This window comes from Pseudophryne corroboree, chromosome 2 (assembly GCF_028390025.1).
Source record: "Pseudophryne corroboree isolate aPseCor3 chromosome 2, aPseCor3.hap2, whole genome shotgun sequence".
NCBI classification, from domain to species: domain Eukaryota; kingdom Metazoa; phylum Chordata; class Amphibia; order Anura; family Myobatrachidae; genus Pseudophryne; species Pseudophryne corroboree.
The window spans coordinates 680,275,902-680,295,910 of NC_086445.1; the positions used below are offsets into that span (position 1 = coordinate 680,275,902).

The following is a 20,009-nucleotide window of genomic DNA, read 5'->3' on the forward strand; positions in this document are numbered from 1 at the left end:
GCACATCCATGCTGGGGCGATTGCTGGTCGCAGTATAACATCAGTTTGTGCGTTTTAGAGTATTTTCCAGCCTTCTAACAGCTGGATCTTTGAGGGCGGCCGTATCAGGAGACGGTAACGCCACTTGTTTTGATAAGCGTGTGAGCGCCTTATCTACCCTAGGGGGTGTTTCCCAGCGCGCCCTAACCTCTGGCGGGAAAGGGTATAATGCCAATAACTTCTTTGAAATTAGCAACTCCCTATCGGGGGTAACCCACGCTTCATCACACACTTCAATCAATTTATCTGATTCAGGAAAAACTACAGGTAGTTTTTTTTCACACCCCACATAATACCCATTTTTGTGGTACTTGTAGTATCAGAAATATGTAACGCCTCCTTCATTGCCTTGATTATGTAACGTGTGGCCCTACTGGAAAATACGTTTGTTTCTTCACCGTCGACACTGGAGTCAGTGTCCGTGTCTGTGTCTATGTCGACCGACTGAGGTAATGGGCGTTTTAAAGCCCCTGACGGTGTTTGAGACGCCTGGACAGGTACTAATTGGTTTGCCGGCCGTCTCATATCGTCAACCGACCTTGTAGCGTGTTGACACTATCACGTAATTCCATAAATAAAGCCATCCATTCAGGTGTCGACTCCCTAGGGGGTGACATCCCATTACAGGCAATTGCTCCGCCTCCACTAACATCGTCCTCATACCTGTCGACACACACGTACCGACACACAGCACACACACAGGGAATGCTCTGATAGAGGACAGGACCCCACTAGCCCTTTGGGGAGACAGAGGGAGAGTTTGCCAGCACACACCAAGGCGCTATAATTATACAGGGACAACCTTATAGTAAGTGTTTTCCCTTATAGCAGCTTAATATATATTAATATCGCCAAAATATGCCCACCTCTCTGTTTTAACCCTGTTTCTGTAGTGCAGTGCAGGGGAGAGCCTGGGAGCCTTCCCACCAGCGGATCTGTGTGGGGAAAATGGCGCAGTGTGCTGAGGAGATAGGCCCCGCCCCCTTCACGGCGGGCTCTTCTCCCGGTTTTTTCTGTAATCCTGGCGGGGGTTAAATACATCCATATAGCCCAGGGGCTATATGTGATGTATTTTTAGCCAGTAAAGGTAATTACATTGCTGCCCAGGGCGCCCCCCCCCCCAGCGCCCTGCACTCTCAGTGACCGCGGTGTGAAGTGTGCTGAGAGCAATGGCGCACAGCTGCAGTGCTGTGCGCTACCTTAAGAAGACTGGGACGTCTTCAGCCGCCGATTTCTGGACCTCTTCTCTCTTCAGCATCTGTAAGGGGGCCGGCGGCACGGCTCCGGTGACCCATCCAGGCTGTACCTGTGATCGTCCCTCTGGAGCTAGTGTCCAGTAGCCTAAGAAGCCAATCCATCCTGCACGCAGGTGAGTTCACTTCTTCTCCCCTTAGTCCCGCGTTGCAGTGAGCCTGTTGCCAGCAGGACTGACTGAAAATAAAAAACCTAACAAACTTTTATTCTAAGCAGCTCTTTAGGAGAGCCACCTAGATTGCACCCTTCTCGGCCGGGCACAAAAACCTAACTGAGGCTTGGAGGAGGGTCATAGGGGGAGGAGCCAGTGCACACCACCTAGTGGTCAAACTTTTAATTTTGTGCCCTGTCTCCTGCGGAGCCGCTATTCCCCATGGTCCTGACGGAGTCCCCAGCATCCACTTAGGACGTCAGAGAAAACATTTTAGCAATTATCAGTTGTTATCGGGGGAAACCCACGCATCATCACACACCTCATTTAATTTCTCAGATTCAGGAAAACTACAGGTAGTTTTTCCTCACCGAACATAATACCCCTTTTTGGTGGTACTCGTATTATCAGAAATGTGTAAAACATTTTTCATTGCCTCAATCATGTAACGTGTGGCCCTATTGGAAGTCACATTTGTCTCTTCACCGTCGACACTGGAGTCAGTATCCGTGTCGGCGTCTATATCTGCCATCTGAGGTAACGGGCGCTTTAGAGCCCCTGACGGCCTATGAGACGTCTGGACAGGCACAAGCTGAGTAGCCGGCTGTCTCATGTCAACCACTGTCTTTTATACAGAGCTGACACTGTCACGTAATTCCTTCCAACAGTTCATCCACTCAGGTGTCGACCCCCTAGGGGGTGACATCACTATTACAGGCAATCTGCTCCGTCTCCACATCATTTTTCTCCTCATACATGTCGACACAAACGTACCGACACACAGCACACACACAGGGAATGCTCTGATAGAGGACAGGACCCCACTAGCCCTTTGGGGAGACAGAGGGAGAGTTTGCCAGCACACACCAGAGCGCTATATATATACAGGGATAACCTTATATAAGTGTTTTTCCCCTTATAGCTGCTGTATTTTTAATACTGCGCGTAATTAGTGCCCCCTCTCTTTTTTAACCCTTTCTGTAGTGTAGTGACTGCAGGGGAGAGCCAGGGAGCTTCCCTCCAACGGAGCTGTGAGGGAAAATGGCGCCAGTGTGCTTAGGAGATAGGCTCCGCCCCTTCTCGGCGGCCTTATCTCCCGTTTTTCTGTGTATTCTGGCAGGGGTTAAATTCATCCATATAGCCCAGGAGCTATATGTGATGCATTTTTTTGCCATCCAAGGTGTTTTTATTGCGTCTCAGGGCGCCCCCCCCCCAGCGCCCTGCACCCTCAGTGACCGGAGTGTGAAGTGTGCTGAGAGCAATGGCGCACAGCTGCAGTGCTGTGCGCTACCTTGTTGAAGACAGGACGTCTTCTGCCGCCGATTTTCCGGACCTCTTCTGTCTTCTGGCTCTGTAAGGGGGCCGGCGGCGCGGCTCTGGGACCTATCCATAGCTGGGCCTGTGATCGGTCCCTCTGGAGCTAATGTCCAGTAGCCTAAGAAGCCCAATCCACTCTGCACGCAGGTGAGTTCGCTTCTTCTCCCCTTAGTCCCTCGATGCAGTGAGCCTGTTGCCAGCAGGTCTCACTGAACATAAAAAACCTAAAACTAAACTTTTCACTAAGCAGCTCAGGAGAGCCACCTAGTGTGCACCCTTCTCGTTCGGGCACAAAAATCTAACTGAGGCTTGGAGGAGGGTCATAGGGGGAGGAGCCAGTGCACACCAGGTAGTTCTAAAGCTTTACTTTTGTGCCCAGTCTCCTGCGGAGCCGCTATTCCCCATGGTCCTTACGGAGTCCCCAGCATCCACTAGGACGTCAGAGAAATGCATGTTTGTCAACATGTGAACCAATGGAAAAAAGTGGTAGAGAAGTTCATATGATCAGAATTATGTTTGCATTTCTTGCCTGTCAGCAATTCTGTTCTATCAATATTTAAAACACTTCTCAATATCCTCTTTTACTTCACTGGAATCATAACCATGTTGTATGAACTTGTCACCCATAAAAGATAGCTCTTGTGTTAGTTGGTTCATATCTTATGTTTTCTTGGTCACCCAGACCATTTGCGAATAGTGCAAGCCCTTCTTAAGTGGGCGTGGGTGGAAACTATTGGCAGCCAGCAATGTGTTTCTGATAGTCATTTTCGTATAGACAGTTGTTGCTGGTACTTTATCTCTGTCCACTTTCTCTCTCTCCAAGGCTTAGTAAATAGACCTCTCAGTGTTTTCAACTATGGGCTGCAGCAAAAAATAGACACACACACGTCCATATATACACACGCATTGTATATACTGAATATTTATACAAAGGTGTGTTATAATAACAGAAATTCCACTAACATGACTGGACTTACTAGGGCTGGAATGCATTATCGCTTGAACAGAGATAAAGGGGGACATCTACTAAGCAGTGATAAGAGTGGAGAAGTGAGCCAGTGGAGAAGTGCCCATGGCAACCAATCAGCACTGAAGTAACTTCTATAATTTGCATACAATAAAATGATACAAAGCTGCTGACTGGTTGATGGGTCAACTTCTCCACAGGCACACTTCTCCACTCTTATCACTGCTTAGTAAATGTCTCTCAAAGTATCGGCCAACCAGCACCTGTCATTTTTCAAACAAAGCCAGTGACATGGCAGTTAGAAGCTGACTCCCTTGTGCTTTATCTCCTCTCCACTTTACCACTCATCAAACGTTGAAGAATATGCCCCTGTATCACATGACCATGCATGATTTAACAAAAAACCGTAATTGTACACTTGAACTACTTCTGTCAACAAAACCTCATCACAAAGCCATAGCACTATCACTCCACAACTGTAAACACTAGCATTACTCATACCCCTTTCACACTGCACAAATAACCTGGTATCGACCTGGTATATTGCCGTGTCGATGTGGGTCTCTGTGCGGTGTGAAAGGGTACAGTCTAAAAATCCCGGGTCGCCTGACCCGGTAATTCAACAACAGTGGCCATAGACAGCCATACTACTCCTGTACACAGTCAGGTTCTCATATATGAACACCTTGGGTGGTTGAATGCATGAGGCCAAAGGTGTGGGTATATAAGGGCATGCCCACACCCCAAGGAGTGGTAAAATGCTCAAGTGCCCTCTTGGTAAAAGTGGATAAAGCAAACAAAAGAAGCGGCACTCAGTGGCTGTAAAGGGCAAATTCGATTTCACACAAAGTGATCCCAACGTTTCGGGGTCCATACGCCCCCTTGTCAAGTTGAACAATAAACAAACATAATCAAACACGTACCTTATATACAAAAGAAACCCGCCAGTGTGCATCTCCCGCCCGCCCGGCCGTCCGTGTCCAGTCTTAGCTTCCGGCTTCTGACTAAGGCGTCATCCACTGCGTGCCCTGTGCGTGCAAGTCGTCATGGTAACCCGACGCTCTAACCGGCCGCGCTGCGGCGCTGCATAAAATAAGATTTTACTCACCGGTAAATCTATTTCTCGTAGTCCGTAGTGGATGCTGGGAACTCCGTAAGGACCATGGGGAATAGCGGCTCCGCAGGAGACTGGGCACAACTAAAGAAAGCTTTAGGACTACCTGGTGTGCACTGGCTCCTCCCTCTATGACCCTCCTCCAGACCTCAGTTAGGATACTGTGCCCGGAAGAGCTGACAAAATAAGGAAAGGATTTGGAATCCCGGCTAAGACTCATACCAGCCACACCAATCACACCGTATAACTCGTGATACTATACCCAATTAACAGTATGAAATATAACTGAGCCTCTCAACAGATGGCTCAACAATAACCCTTTAGTTAACCAATAACTATATACAAGTATTGCAGACAATCCGCACTTGGGACGGGCGCCCAGCATCCACTACGGACTACGAGAAATAGATTTACCGGTGAGTAAAATCTTATTTTCTCTAACGTCCTAGTGGATGCTGGGAACTCCGTAAGGACCATGGGGATTATACCAAAGCTCCCAAACGGGCGGGAGAGTGCGGATGACTCTGCAGCACCGAATGAGCGAACTCTAGGTCCTCCTCAGCCAGGGTATCAAACTTGTAGAATTTAGCAAATGTGTTTGACCCCGACCAAGTAGCTGCTCGGCAAAGTTGTAAAGCCGAGACCCCTCGGGCAGCCGCCCAAGAAGAGCCCACCTTCCTCGTGGAATGGGCTTTTACAGATTTAGGATGTGGCAGTCCAGCCGCAGAATGTGCAAGTTGAATCGTGCTACAGATCCAGCGAGCAATAGTCTGCTTTGAAGCAGGCGCACCCAACTTGTTGGGTGCATGCAGGATAAATAGCGAGTCAGTCTTTCTGACTCCAGCTGTCCTGGAAACATAGATTTTTAGGGCCCGGACTACGTCCAGCAACTTGGAATCCTCCAAGTCACGAGTAGCCGACCACGTTGAGATCCCAAGGTGCCACTGGGGGCACAAAAGGGGGCTGAATATGCAGCACTCCCTTAACAAATGTCTGAACTGCAGGTAGTGAAGCTAGTTCTTTCTGGAAGAAAATCGATAGAGCCGAAATCTGGACCTTAATGGAACCCAATTTTAGGCCCATAGTCACCCCTGACTGTAGGAAATGCAGAAAACGGCCCAGCTGAAATTCCTCCATTGGGGCCTTCCTGGCCTCACACCACGCAACATATTTTCGCCATATGCGGTGATAATGGTTTGCGGTCACTTCTTTCCTAGCTTGAATCAGCGTAGGGATGACTTCCTCCGGAATGCCCTTTTCCTTCAGGATCCGGCGTTCAACCGCCATGCCGTCAAACGCAGCCGCGGTAAGTCTTGGAACAGACAGGGCCCCTGCTGCAGCAGGTCCTGTCTGAGCGGCAGAGGCCATGGGTCCTCTGAGATCATTTCTTGAAGTTCTGGGTACCAAGCTCTTCTTGGCCAATCCGGAACAATGAGTATAGTTCTTACTCCTCTTCGTCTTATTATCCTCAGTACCTTGGGTATGAGAGGAAGAGGAGGGAACACATAAACCGACTGGTACACCCACGGTGTCACTAGAGCGTCCACAGCTATTGCCTGAGGGTCTCTCGACCTGGCACAATATCTTTCTAGCTTTTTGTTGAGGCGGGACGCCATCATGTCCACCTGTGGCCGTTCCCAGCGATTTACAATCAGCTGAAAAACTTCAGGATGAAGTCCCCACTCTCCCGGGTGGAGGTCGTGCCTGCTGAGGAAGTCTGCTTCCCAGTTGACCACTCCCGGAATGAATACTGCTGACAGTGCTAACACGTGATTATCCGCCCATCGGAGAATCCTTGTGGCTTCTGCCATCGCCGTCCTGCTTCTCGTGCCGCCCTGTCGGTTTACATGGGCGACTGCCGTGATGTTGTCTGACTGGATCAGTACCGGCTGGTTTTGAAGCAGGGGTCTTGCCTGACTTAGGGCATTGTAGATGGCCCTTAGTTCCAGAATATTTATGTGTAGGGAAATCTCCTGGCTTGACCATAGCCCTTGGAAGTTTCTTCCCTGTGTGACTGCCCCCCAGCCTCGAAGGCTGGCATCCGTGGTCACCAGGACCCAGTCCTGTATGCCGAATCTGCGGCCCTCCAGAAGATGAGCACTCTGCAGTCACCACAGCAGAGACACCCTGGTCCTTGGAGACAGGGTTATCAGCCGATGCATCTGAAGATGGGATCCGGACCACTTGTCCAACAGGTCCCACTGAAAGATTCTTGCATGGAACCTGCCGAATGGAATTGCTTCGTAGGAAGCTACCATTTTTCCCAGGACTCGCGTGCAGTGATGCACCGAGACCTGTTTTGGTTTCAGGTGATCTCTGACTAGAGACGACAACTCCTTGGCTTTCTCCACCGGGAGAAACACCCTTTTTTGGTCTGTGTCCAGAACCATCCCCAGAAACAGTAGACGTGTAGTAGGAACCAGCTGTGACTTTGGAATATTCAGAATCCAACCGTGCTGTTGTAGCACCTCCCGAGATAGTGCTACCCCGACCAACAACTGCTCCCTGAACCTCGCCTTTATAAGGAGATCGTCCAAGTATGGGATAATTAAAACTCCCTTTTTTCGAAGGATTATCATCATTTCGGCCATTACCTTGGTAAATACCCTCGGTGCCGTGGACAGACCAAACGGCAACGTCTGGAATTGGTAATGACAGTCCTGTACCACAAATCTGAGGTACTCCTGGTGAGGAAGGTAAATGGGAACATGTAGGTAAGCCTCCTTGATGTCCAGTGATACCATGTAATCCCCTTCCTCCAGGCTTGAAATAACCGCCCTGAGCGATTCCATCTTGAACTTGAACCTTTTTATATGTGTGTTCAAGGATTTCAAATTTAAAATGGGTCTCACTGAACCGTCCGGTTTCGGTACCACAAACATTGTGGAATAGTAACCCCTTCCTTGTTGAAGGAGGGGTACCTTGACTATCACCTGCTGCGAATACAGCTTGTGAATTGCCTCCAGCACTGCCTGTCCGGGGGAGCTGTTGGCAAGGCAGATTGGAGGAAACGGCGAGGGGGAGACGTCTCGAATTCCAGCTTGTACCCCTGAGATACTACTTGTAGAATCCAGGGATCCACCCGTGAGCGAGCCCACTGGTCGCTGAAGTTCTTGAGACGGGCCCCCACCGTACCTGGCTCCGCCTGTGGAGCCCCAGCGTCATGCGGTGGACTTATAGGAAGCAGGGGAGGGCTTTTGTTCCTGGGAACTGGCCGTATGCTGCAGCTTTTTTCCTCTACCTCTGCCTCTGGGCAGAAAGGACGCGCCTTTAACCCGCTTGCCTTTCTGGGGCCGAAAGGACTGTACCTGATAATACGGTGCTTTCTTTGGCTGTGAGGGAACATGGGGTAAAAATGCTGACTTCCCAGCTGTCGCTGTGGAAACGAGGTCCGAGAGACCATCCCCAAACAACTCCTCACCCTTGTAAGGCAAAACTTTCATGTGCCTTTTAGAATCTGCATCCCCTGTCCACTGCCGAGTCCATAAACCCCTCCTGGCAGAAATGGACATTGCACTTATTTTAGATGCCAGCCGGCAAATATCCCTCTGTGCATCTCTCATGTATAAGACTGCGTCTTTAATATGCTCTATGGTTAGCAATATAGTATCCCTGTCTAAGGTATCAATATTTTCTGACAGGGAATCTGACCACGCAGCTGCAGCACTGCACATCCATGCTGAAGCAATAGCTGGTCTCAGTATAATACCTGAGTGTGTATAAACAGACTTCAGGATAGCCTCCTGCTTCCTATCAGCAGGCTCCTTTAGGGCGGCCGTGTCCAGAGACGGTAGTGCCACCTTCTTTGACAGGCGTGTGAGCGCTTTATCTACCCTAGGGGATGTCTCCCAACGTGACCTATCCTCTGGCGGGAAAGAATACGCCATTAGTAACTTTTTAGAAATTACTAGTGTCTTATCGGGGGAAGCCTATGCTTCTTCACACACTTCATTTAATTCATCAGAAGGGGGAAAAACCACTGGTAGTTTTTTCTCCCCAAACATAATACCCTTTTTTGTGGTACCTGGGGTAATATCAGAAATGTGCAACACATTTTTTATTGCCGTAATCATGTAACGTGTGTACGTAATCATGTAACGAATGTACACTAGTCTCATCATCGTCGACACTGGAGTCAGTATCTGTGTCGACATCTGTGTCTGCCATCTGAGGTAGCGGGCGTTTTAGAGCCCCTGATGGCTTTTGAGACGTCTGGGCAGGCACGGGCTGAGAAGCCGGCTGTCCCACATCTGATATGTCGTCAAACCTTTTATGTAAGGAGTTGACACTGTCGCGTAATTCCTTCCACATATCCATCCACTCAGGTGTCGACCCCGCAGGGGGTGACATCACATTTATCGGCACCTGCTCCGCCTCCACATAAGCCTCCTCATCAAACATGTCGACACAGCCGTACCGACACACCGCACACACACAGGGAATGCTCTGACTGAGGACAGGACCCCACAAAGCCCTTTGGGGAGACAGAAAGAGTATGCCAGCACACACCAGAGCGCTATATAAAACAGGGAAACACACTACACAGTGATTTTACCCCTTATAGCTGCTTATATATCACAGATTGCGCCTAAATTTAGTGCCCGCCCTCTCTTTTTTACCCTATGTAGTCTGGAACTGCAGGGGAGAGCCTGGGGAGCGATCCTTCCAGCGGAGCTATGAGGGAAAATGGCGCCAGTGTGCTGAGGGAGATAGCCTCGCCCCTTTTCCGGCAGGCTTCTCCCGCTTTTTTTATACAGTTATGGCAGGGGATTTTACACATATATAGTCTTAAAGGCTATATTATGTGTTAATTTGCCAAGTAAGTTACTTATATTGCAGCCCAGGGCGCCTACCCCCAGCGCCCTGCACCCATCAGTGACCGGAGTATGTGGTGTGCCTGGGGAGCAATGGCGCACAGCTGCCGTGCTTTGCGCTACCTTAATGAAGACCGAAGTCTTCTGCCGCCGATTTCCAGGAACGTCTTCTTGCTTCTGGCTCTGCTAGGGGGACGGCGGCGCGGCTCCGGGACCGGACGACCGAGGCTGGGCCTGTGTTCGATCCCTCTGGAGCTAATGGTGTCCAGTAGGCTAGAAGCCCAAGCTAGCTGCAAGCAGGTAGGTTCGCTTCTCTCCCCTAGGTCCCTCGTAGCAGTGAGTCTGTTGCCAGCAGATCTCACTGAAAATAAAAAACCTAAATAATACTTTCTTTCTAAGAGCTCAGGAGAGCCCCTAGTGTGCATCCAGCTCGGCCGGGCACAAAATTCTAACTGAGGTCTGGAGGAGGGTCATAGAGGGAGGAGCCAGTGCACATCAGGTAGTCCTAAAGCTTTCTTTAGTTGTGCAGTCTCCTGCGGAGCCGCTATTCCCCATGGTCCTTACGGAGTTCCCAGCATCCACTTAGGACGTTAGAGAAAATATATTAACAGTGTGCAAAACAATATTAAACAGATCCCAATCACCCATAGTCTTACAATTAAGGTGACAGCTGAACGTGTATGCATAAAAGAACATATGGAATGGGGCTGATAAGCATAAATGCTGGTGATCTATGGCATATATCAATATGTACAGTAATTGCCAATATCCTTAGGTGTAACAACCCTAATATTAGATACCATACAGGGCAACCAAATCTGGAAAAACCTACATCTCAGCTGGCACCTATATGCACAATAATACTGTGTAGTATTCAAATATATATACAATTGCATGCAAAAACAAATGACTAATGAATGACCAATTATCAGTGAGATCGCTATATGAAGCCATCACTGAAAAATGTTCCAACTCAGTTTCTCATTAAGACCGTTTGGGTTTGTAGTGTTTAATTCGAAAATCCACTTGGCTTCAAGCTGTAAAAGCTTGCCATCCCTATCCCCTCCCCTGATGTGCTTGGGGACGTGATCTAGAACCACGTCGGAGTTCGTTCATAGTATGCTTCGCCACGGCAAAATGCCTTGCGACCGGCTGCTCTGATTCTTTACCTGCCAATGCCTGTTTAATGGCAGAACGGTGAAGAGCCATTCTCTCCCTCAGTGTTCTCACTGATTTGCCCACGTAATGTAGTGCGCATGGACACTTTATAAGATAGATAATATGCATGGTTGTACACTTTAGGACATATTTAATCCTATAGGACTTGTCACGATGGGGGTTCCTGAAGCTTGAACAGACTATCATATTCTCACAGGTCGTACATTTAATGCATTTGTATCATCCAGGAGGTCTACCCAGGAAAGCTGTGGGGGTCAGTCTCTGTTGTTGTATTGCTGACTGAAACCCGGTGACGTCAGAGTACACTACTTGATCTCTGATGTTTCTCCCACGTGAGAAACACATCATTGGGCGCGTGCCTCTGAATATGGGAAGGGCTTGATCTGAGGCTACTATGGGCCATAAAGCTCTCGATGCTCTCTGTACCACTGGACTCGCCGTGTTAAACCTGGATATAAATAAGAATTTAGTCACCGGTAATTCTATTTCTCGTAGTCCGTAGTGGATGCTGGGAACTCCGTAAGGACCATGGGGAATAGACGGGCTCCGCAGGAGACTGGGCACTCTAAAGAAAAGATTAGGTACTATCTGGTGTGCACTGGCTCCTCCCTCTATGACCCTCCTCCAGACCTCAGTTAGGGAAACTGTGCCCGGAAGAGCTGACATTACAAGGAAAGGAAATTTGAATCCAGGTTAAGACTCATACCAGCCACACCAATCACACCGTACTACTTGTGATAACCTTACCCAGTTAACAGTATGAACAACAACTGAGCCTCACTCAACGGATGGCTCATAACAATAACCCTTATTTAATCAATAACTATATACACGTATTGCAGAAAGTCCGCACTTGGGACGGGCGCCCAGCATCCACTACGGACTACGAGAAATAGAATTACCGGTGAGTAAATTCTTATTTTCTCTGACGTCCTAGTGGATGCTGGGAACTCCGTAAGGACCATGGGGATTATACCAAAGCTCCCAAACGGGCGGGAGAGTGCGGATGACTCTGCAGCACTGAATGAGCAAACACAAGGTCCTCCTCAGCCAGGGTATCAAACTTGTAGAACTTTGCAAATGTGTTTGAAACCGACCAAGTAGCTGCTTGGCAAAGCTGTAAAGCAGAGACCCCTCGGGCAGCCGCCCAAGAAGAGCCCACCTTCCTTGTGGAATGGGCTTTTACTGATTTTGGATGCAGCAATCCAGCCGCAGAATGAGCTAGCTGAATCGTGCTACAGATCCAGCGCGCAATAGTTTGCTTTGAAGCAGGAGCACCCAGCTTGTTGGGTGCATGCAGGATAAACAGCGAGTCAGTCTTCCTGACTCCAGCCGTTCTGGAAACATATATTTTCAAAGCCCTGACTACGTCCAGTAACTTGGAGTCCTCCAAGTCCCGAGTAGCCGCAGGCACCACAATAGGTTGGTTCAAATGAAACGATGATACCACCTTTGGGAGAAATTGGGGACGAGTCCTCAATTCTGCCCTGTCCATATGGAAGATCAGATATGGGCTTTTACATGACAAAGCCGCCAATTCCGACACACGCCTAGCCGATGCTAAGGCCAACAGCATGACCACTTTCCACGTGAGATACTTTAGTTCCACGGTCCTAAGTGGCTCAAACCAGTGGGATTTCAGGAAATCCAACACAACGTTAAGATCCCAGGGTGCCACTGGTGGCACAAAAGGGGGCTGAATATGCAGCACTCCCTTAACAAACGTCTGAACCTCAGGCAGTGAAGCCAGTTCTTTTTGAAAGAAAATGAATAGGGCCGAAATCTGGACCTTTATGGACCCCAATTTTAGGCCCATAGTCATCCCTGACTGTAGGAAGTGCAGGAAACGACCCAGCTGGAATTCCTCTGTAGGGGCCTTCCTGGCCTCACACCAAGCAACATATTTTCGCCATATACGGTGATAATGCTTTGCTGTCACGTCTTTCCTAGCCTTTATCAGCGTAGGAATAACTTTCTCCGGAATGCCTTTTTCAGCTAGGATCCGGCGTTCAACCGCCATGCCGTCAAACGCAGCCGCGGTAAGTCTTGGAACAGACAGGGCCCTTGTTGCAGCAGGTCCTGTCTGAGAGGCAGAGGCCATGGGTCCTCTGTGCGCATTTCTTGCAGTTCCGGGTACCAAGTCCTTCTTGGCCAATCCGGAACAATGAGTATTGTTCTTATTCCTCTCTTTCTTACTATTCTCAGTACCTTGGGTATGAGAGGAAGAGGAGGAAACACATATACCGACTGGTACACCCACGGAGTCACTAGGGCGTCCACAGCTATCGCCTGAGGGTCCCTTGACCTGGCGCAAAATCTTTTTAGCTTTTTGTTGAGGCGGGACGCCATCATGTCCACCTGTGGCAGTTCCCATCGCTTTGCGATCTGTGTGAAGACTTCTTGATGAAGTCCCCACTCTCCCGGGTGGAGGTCGTGTCTGCTGAGGAAGTCTGCTTCCCAGTTGTCCACTCCCGGAATGAACACCGCTGACAGTGCTTGCACGTGATTCTCCGCCCACCGAAGAATCTTTGTGGCTTCCGCCATTGCCATCCCGCTTCTTGTGCCGCCCTGGCGGTTTACATGGGCGACCGCCGTGATGTTGTCTGACTGAATCAGTACTGGCCGGTTTCGAAGCAGGGGCTCTGCTTGACTCAGGGCGTTGTAAATGGCCCTTAGTTCCAGTATATTTATGTGTAGAGAAGTCTCCAGACTTGACCACAGCCCTTGGAAGTTTCTTCCCTGAGTGACTGCCCCCCATCCTCGGAGGCTTGCATCCGTGGTCACCAGGACCCAGTCCTGTATGTCGAACCTGCGGCCCTCGAGAAGGTGAGCACTCTGCAGCCACCACAGAAGAGACACCCTGGCCCTTGGGGACAGGGTGATCAGCCGATGCATCTGAAGATGCGATCCGGACCACTTGTCCAACAGATCCCACTGAAAGATCCTCGCATGGAACCTGCCGAAGGGAATGGCTTCGTATGAAGCCACCATCTTTCCCAGGACTCGCGTGCAGTGATGCACCGATACCTGTTTTGGTTTCAGGAGGTCCCTGACCAGAGATGCTAATTCCTGGGCCTTCTCCACCGGGAGAAACACCTTCTTCTGTTCTGTGTCCAGAATCATGCCCAGGAAAAGCAGACGCGTCGTAGGAATCAGCTGCGACTTCGGAACATTCAGAATCCAGCCGTGCTGTTGCAACACTTCCTGAGAGAGTGCTACGCTGATCAACAACTGCTCCTTGGACCTCGCCTTTATGAGATCATCGTCCAAGTACGGGATAATTATAACTCCCTTCTGCCGAAGGAGTATTATCATTTCGGCCATTACCTTGGTAAATATTCTCGGTGCCGTGGACAGGCCAAACGGCAACGTCTGGAACTGGTAATGACAGTCCTGTACCACAAACCTGAGGTACTCCTGGTGAGGTGGGTAAATGGGGACATGCAAGTAAGCATCTTTGATGTCCAGCGACACCATAAAATCCCCCTCTTCCAGGCTTGCAATAACCGCTCTGAGCGATTCCATTTTGAACTTGAATTTCTTTATATAAAAGTGTTCAAGGATTTTAAATTCAGAATGGGTCTCACCGAACCGTCCGGTTTCGGTACCACAAACATTGTGGAATAGTAACCCCTTCCCTGTTGAAGGAGGGGGACCCTGACAATCACTTGCTGGAGGTACAGCTTGTGAATTGCCGCCAGTACTACCTCCCTTTCCATGGGGGAAGCTGGCAAGGCTGATTTGAGGTAACGGCGGGGGGAAATCGCTTCAAATTCCAGCTTGTATCCCTGAGATACAATTTGTATAGCCCAGAGATCCACCTGTGAGCGAACCCACTGGTTGCTGAAGTTTCGGAGACGCGCCCCCACCGCACCTGGCTCCGCCTGTGGAGCCCCAACGTCATGCGGTGGACTTAGTGGAAGCAGGGGAGGACTTTTGTTCCTGGGAACTGGCTGCATGGTGCAGCTTCTTACCTCTACCTCTGGCAAGAAAGGATGCGCCCCTGACCCTCTTGCCTTTTTGGGAACGAAAGGACTGCATTTGATATTACGGTGCTTTCTTAGGCTGTGAGGAAACCTGAGGCAAGAAAGTCGACTTTCCAGCTGTCGCTGTAGACACGAGGTCCGACAGACCGTCCCCAAACAATTCCTCACCCTTATAAGGCAAAACCTCCATGTGTTTTTTAGAATCAGCATCTCCTGTCCATTGCCGAGTCCATAAGACCCTCCTGGCAGAAATGGACATAGCATTAATTCTAGAGCCCAGCAGGCAAATGTCCCTCTGAGCATCCCGCATATATAAGACAACGTCTTTGATATGGCCCAGGGTTAGCAAAACAGTATCTCTGTCGAGGTAATCTATGTCCTCTGACAGAGTATCTGTCCACGCTGCTACAGCACTACACATCCAGGCTGAAGCAATAGCAGGTCTCAGTAGAGTACCAGAGTGTGTATTCACTGACTTCAGGATAGGTTCCTGCTTTCTATCCGCAGGCTCCTTTAGGGCGGCCGTATCCTCAGACGGCAGGGCCACCTTTTTAGATAAGCGTGTCAGTGCCTTGTCCATCCTAGGGGATGTTTCCCAACGTAACCTGTCCGTTGGCGGGAAAGGGTACGCCATCAGTAACCTCTTAGAAATCACTAATTTCTTATCAGAGGAACTCCACGCTTCTTCACACAATTCATTTAATTCATCAGATGGGGGAAAAGTCACTGGCTGCTTTTTCTCCCCAAACATATAAACCCTCTTGGTATTAACAGGGTTAATCTCAGAAATGTGTAATACATCTTCCATTGCAATAATCATGTATCGGATGGCCTTGGTAATTTTAGACTGTAAATGTGCCTCATCATCGTCGACACTGGAGTCGGACTCCGTGTCGACATCTGTGTCAACCATCTGAGATAGAGGGCGTTTAGGAGCCCCTGACGGTTTCTGAGTCGCCTGGGCAGGCGCGGGCTTAGACCCCGGCTGTCCCAAGGCTGCAGCGTCATCAAACCTTTTATGTAAGGAGTTTACATTGTCATTTAAGACCTTCCACATATCCATCCAATCAGGTGTCGGCCCCGACGGGGGGCGACACCACACTTATCTGCCCTTGCTCCGCCTCCACGTAACCTTCCTCATCAAACATGTCGACACAGCCGTACCGACACACCGCACACACACACAGGGAATGCTCAGACTGAGGACAGGACCCCACAAAGTCCTTTAGGGAGACAGAGAGAGAGTATGCCAGCACACACCACAGCGCTATACAACACAGGGATTCTCACTGATAATAAGTGATTTACCCAATAGCTGCTTTATATGTCTTATTTGCGCCTAAATTTATGTGCCCCCCCCCCCTCTCTTTTTAACCCGTCTTGTACCTGGATACTGCAGGGGAGAGCCTGGGGAGCTGCTTCCAGCAGAGCTGTGAAGAAAAAATGGCGCTGGTGTGCTGAGGAAGAAGGCCCCGCCCCCTCAGCGGCGGGCTTCTGTCCCGCTTTCTGTGTGAAAAAATGGCGGGGTTTTTTACATATATACAGTGCCAGACTGTATATATGTATTTTTATGCCAAAAGGTACTTCAATTGCAGCCCAGGGCGCCCCCCGCCCCAGCGCCCTGCACCCTACAGTGACCGGAGTGTGTAAGTGTGCTGGGAGCAATGGGGCACAGCTGCGGTGCTGTGCGCTACCTTAATGAAGACAGGAGTCTTCAGCCGCCGATTTCGTCGTCTTCAAGCTTCTGTTCTTCTGGCTCTGCGAGGGGGACGGCGGCGCGGCTCCGGGAACGGACGATCGAGGACAGGTGCCTGTGTTCGAACCCTCTGGAGCTAATGGTGTCCAGTAGCCTAAGAAGCACAAGCTAGCTGCAAGCAGGTAGGTTTGCTTCTCTCCCCTTAGTCCCACGTAGCAGTGAGTCTGTTGCCAGCAGAAGCTCACTGAAATACTTTCTTTACTAGTAAGCGCAGGAGAGCCCACTAGGAGCACCCAGCTCTGGCCGGGCACAGATTCTAACTGAGGTCTGGAGGAGGGGCATAGAGGGAGGAGCCAGTGCACACCAGATGGTACCTAATCTTTTCTTTAGAGTGCCCAGTCTCCTGCGGAGCCCGTCTATTCCCCATGGTCCTTACGGAGTTCCCAGCATCCACTAGGACGTCAGAGAAAAAGGAATTACTGATTTCTGTTGACGAACACTTGAGGAAAGAAGAGATTCTCTAGATAACTGCATAACATCCTGCTTATGTTTCATGAGTAATTGCCGACTGTAGCCTCTCTCTAGAAATTTGGAAACTACATTATCCAGGTCCTCTTCTAAAGTGGCGCGGTCACTAATAATTTGTGAGACCCTGTTCATTTGAGATCGGGGGAGTCCATTCTTGACACCAACAGAGTGTATAGATGGCTGATGGGAGAGAATGCACCACCATCTAGACCATATAATCACAGAAGCAAACATAGTTGGCGTAAGAGACGCAACAGAGCACAGCAGGCACCTCTAACAGTGATAGTGAATTTGGCCCGGTTGATTCAGAAGGGCCCTCTCAAGACAAGTGTCCCTTTAGAGACACCGCCAGTAACACCAAAAGAAAAAGGAAGAAGAGGTCGACCACCCGCAGGGGCGGCCAGTGCACGCGGAACCAGAGGTGCCTCAACAAACAGAAAACGCTAATCTACAATCTTTCTAAGAGAAGTCTATCTGTAGCCAAACAAAGTGTTCTCGAAATAGGCCTCATGTTTGTCCCCACCAGCACCTTTAATGACTTTAGATGGCACATTGAACTTCACCAATACTCACGTAAACTTAGACGTCAAGAATTTTTTCAACATTCATCAGGGAAGGATCCTCCCCCTGCCAGTCTGGACACTCTACATAAAGGCTTTATAAACCAGCGTCTCAGGTCCACCTTTGATCCTGCTTCCACAAATGCCTCCATTAAGTCCTTCTCCAGGCTGCTGGATGATTCTGTCCATAAATATAATAATGCTATGGGTACAGCTCCAGAGCACCGCAATATGTCTAAGGCAGAATGGACGGCCTTAAAGCAGCTAGGAAACTATAAGGATATAGTTATTCGCCCTGCGGATAAGGGTGGAGGGGTGGCGATCCTTGATTTGGAGTATTAGATCAATGAGATACAGTCTCAATTGGCTGACACAGCTGTTTATGAGGAATTACCGCGAGATCCATCTCTGGAATTTCAAACAGCACTAATAAGCACTTTAGACGCAGCCAGAGATAGTGGCAAGCTGACACCAAAGCTACACAAAGCACTTATACAGGAACATCCTTTGGTACCTTTATTCTTTACAGTTCCAAAATTACACAAGAACTTACATTCCCCCCCAGACAGGCCCATCATTGCCGCAAGGGAATCCATTTTTCAATCAGTAACAATTTTTTTAGACAGTATTTTGCAGCCAATGATTTTGAAGCACAAGCACTTTATTAAGGACACAACTAGCTTCCTTAATCGTTTGAGTAGGGTTCAACAAGTACCGACTGACACCTTGGTATGTGTAGTAGACGTTGTTAGTCTCTACACAAATATACCGCACGAGGCAGGTCTGAATGCCATGGAGATCTTTTTGAAGAAAGAAAAAATGGAGGCATTAGACATCCCATTATTTATGGACCTTCTCCGGATGACCTTGGAAAAAAATTTTTTTCCTGTTCAACGGTAAATTTTACCGACAGAGAATGGGGTGTGCGATGGGGAGCAATGTCTCCCCATCGTTTGCCAATGTGTTCATGTTTAAGGAGGAGGAGGATGTGTTTTTCAGGGATGAGTCCATTTCTCGCCATATTGTATTGTTTACCCGTTTCATAGATGACTTGTTCATCCTATTGACGGGTGGCAGTGAACGGTTTGATCTACTTATGCGATCAATTAATTCAAGACCGATGGGCATTAAATACACGTACCAAACTAGTACCTGCTCATTGAGTTATTTGGATGTTCAAGTCACCATTAGAGAGGGTATACTCCACACGAGAGTGTACAGCAAACAGACTGATGGGAACACACTATTGAGGGCCAATAGTCACCATCAAAAGGCCCTCAAGAATGGACTCCCCCCGATATCAAATGATCAGGGTCTCACGAATTATTAGTGACCGCGCCACTTTAGAAGAGGAACTGGATAATGTAGTTTCAAAATTTCTAGAGAGGCTACAGTCGGCAATTACTCATGAAACATAAGCAGGATGTTATGCAGTTATCTAGAGAATCTCTTCTTTCCTCAAGTGTTCATCAACAGAAGTCAGTAATTCCTTTTATATCCAGGTTTAACACGGCGAGTCCAGTGGTACAGAGAGCATCGAGAGCTTTATGGCCCATAGTAGCCTCAGATCAAGCCCTTCCCATATTCAGAGGCACGCGCCCAATGATGTGTTTCTCACGTGGGAGAAACATCAGAGATCAAGTAGTGCACTCTGACGTCACCGGGTTTCAGTCAGCAATACAACAACAGAGACTGACCCCCACAGCTTTCCTGGGTAGGCCTCCTGGATGATACAAATGCATTAAATGTACGACCTGTGAGAATATGATAGTCTGTTCAAGCTTCAGGAACCCCCATCGTGACAAGTCCTACAGGATTAAATATGTCCTAACGTGTACAACCACGCATATTATCTATCTTATAAAGTGTCCATGCGGACTACATTACGTGGGCAAATCAGTGAGAACACTGAGGGAGAGAATGGCTCTTCACCGTTCTGCTATTAAACAGGCATTGGCAGGTAAAGAATCAGAGCAGCCGGTCGCAAGGCATTTTGCCGCGGTGAAGCATACTATGAACGAACTCCGACATGTGGTTCTAGATCACGTCCCCAAGCACATCAGAGGAGGGGATAGGGATGGCAAGCTTTTACAGCTTGAAGCTAAGTGGATTTTTCAAATTAAACACTACAAACCCAAACGGTCTTAATGAGAAACTGAGTTGGAACATTTTTCAGTGATGGCTTCATATAGCGATCTCACTGATAATTGGTCATTCATTAGTAATTTGTTTTTGCATGCAATTGTATATATATTTGAATACTACACAGTACTATTGTGCATATAGGTGCCATCTGAGGTGTAGGTTTTTCCAGTTTTGGTTGCCCTGTATGGTATCTAATATTAGGGTTGTTACACCTAAGGATATTGGCAATTATATATTGATATATGCCATAGATCACCAG

At 48.8% G+C, this 20,009-nt stretch overlaps 1 protein-coding gene across 1 annotated transcript in view; it reads right to left on the reverse strand.

Moving 5' to 3' along the window:
* PM20D1 (peptidase M20 domain containing 1) overlaps positions 1 to 20,009 on the reverse strand; it is a 238,998-nt gene that overhangs the window by 116,146 nt on the left and 102,843 nt on the right. The window lies entirely within an intron of this gene.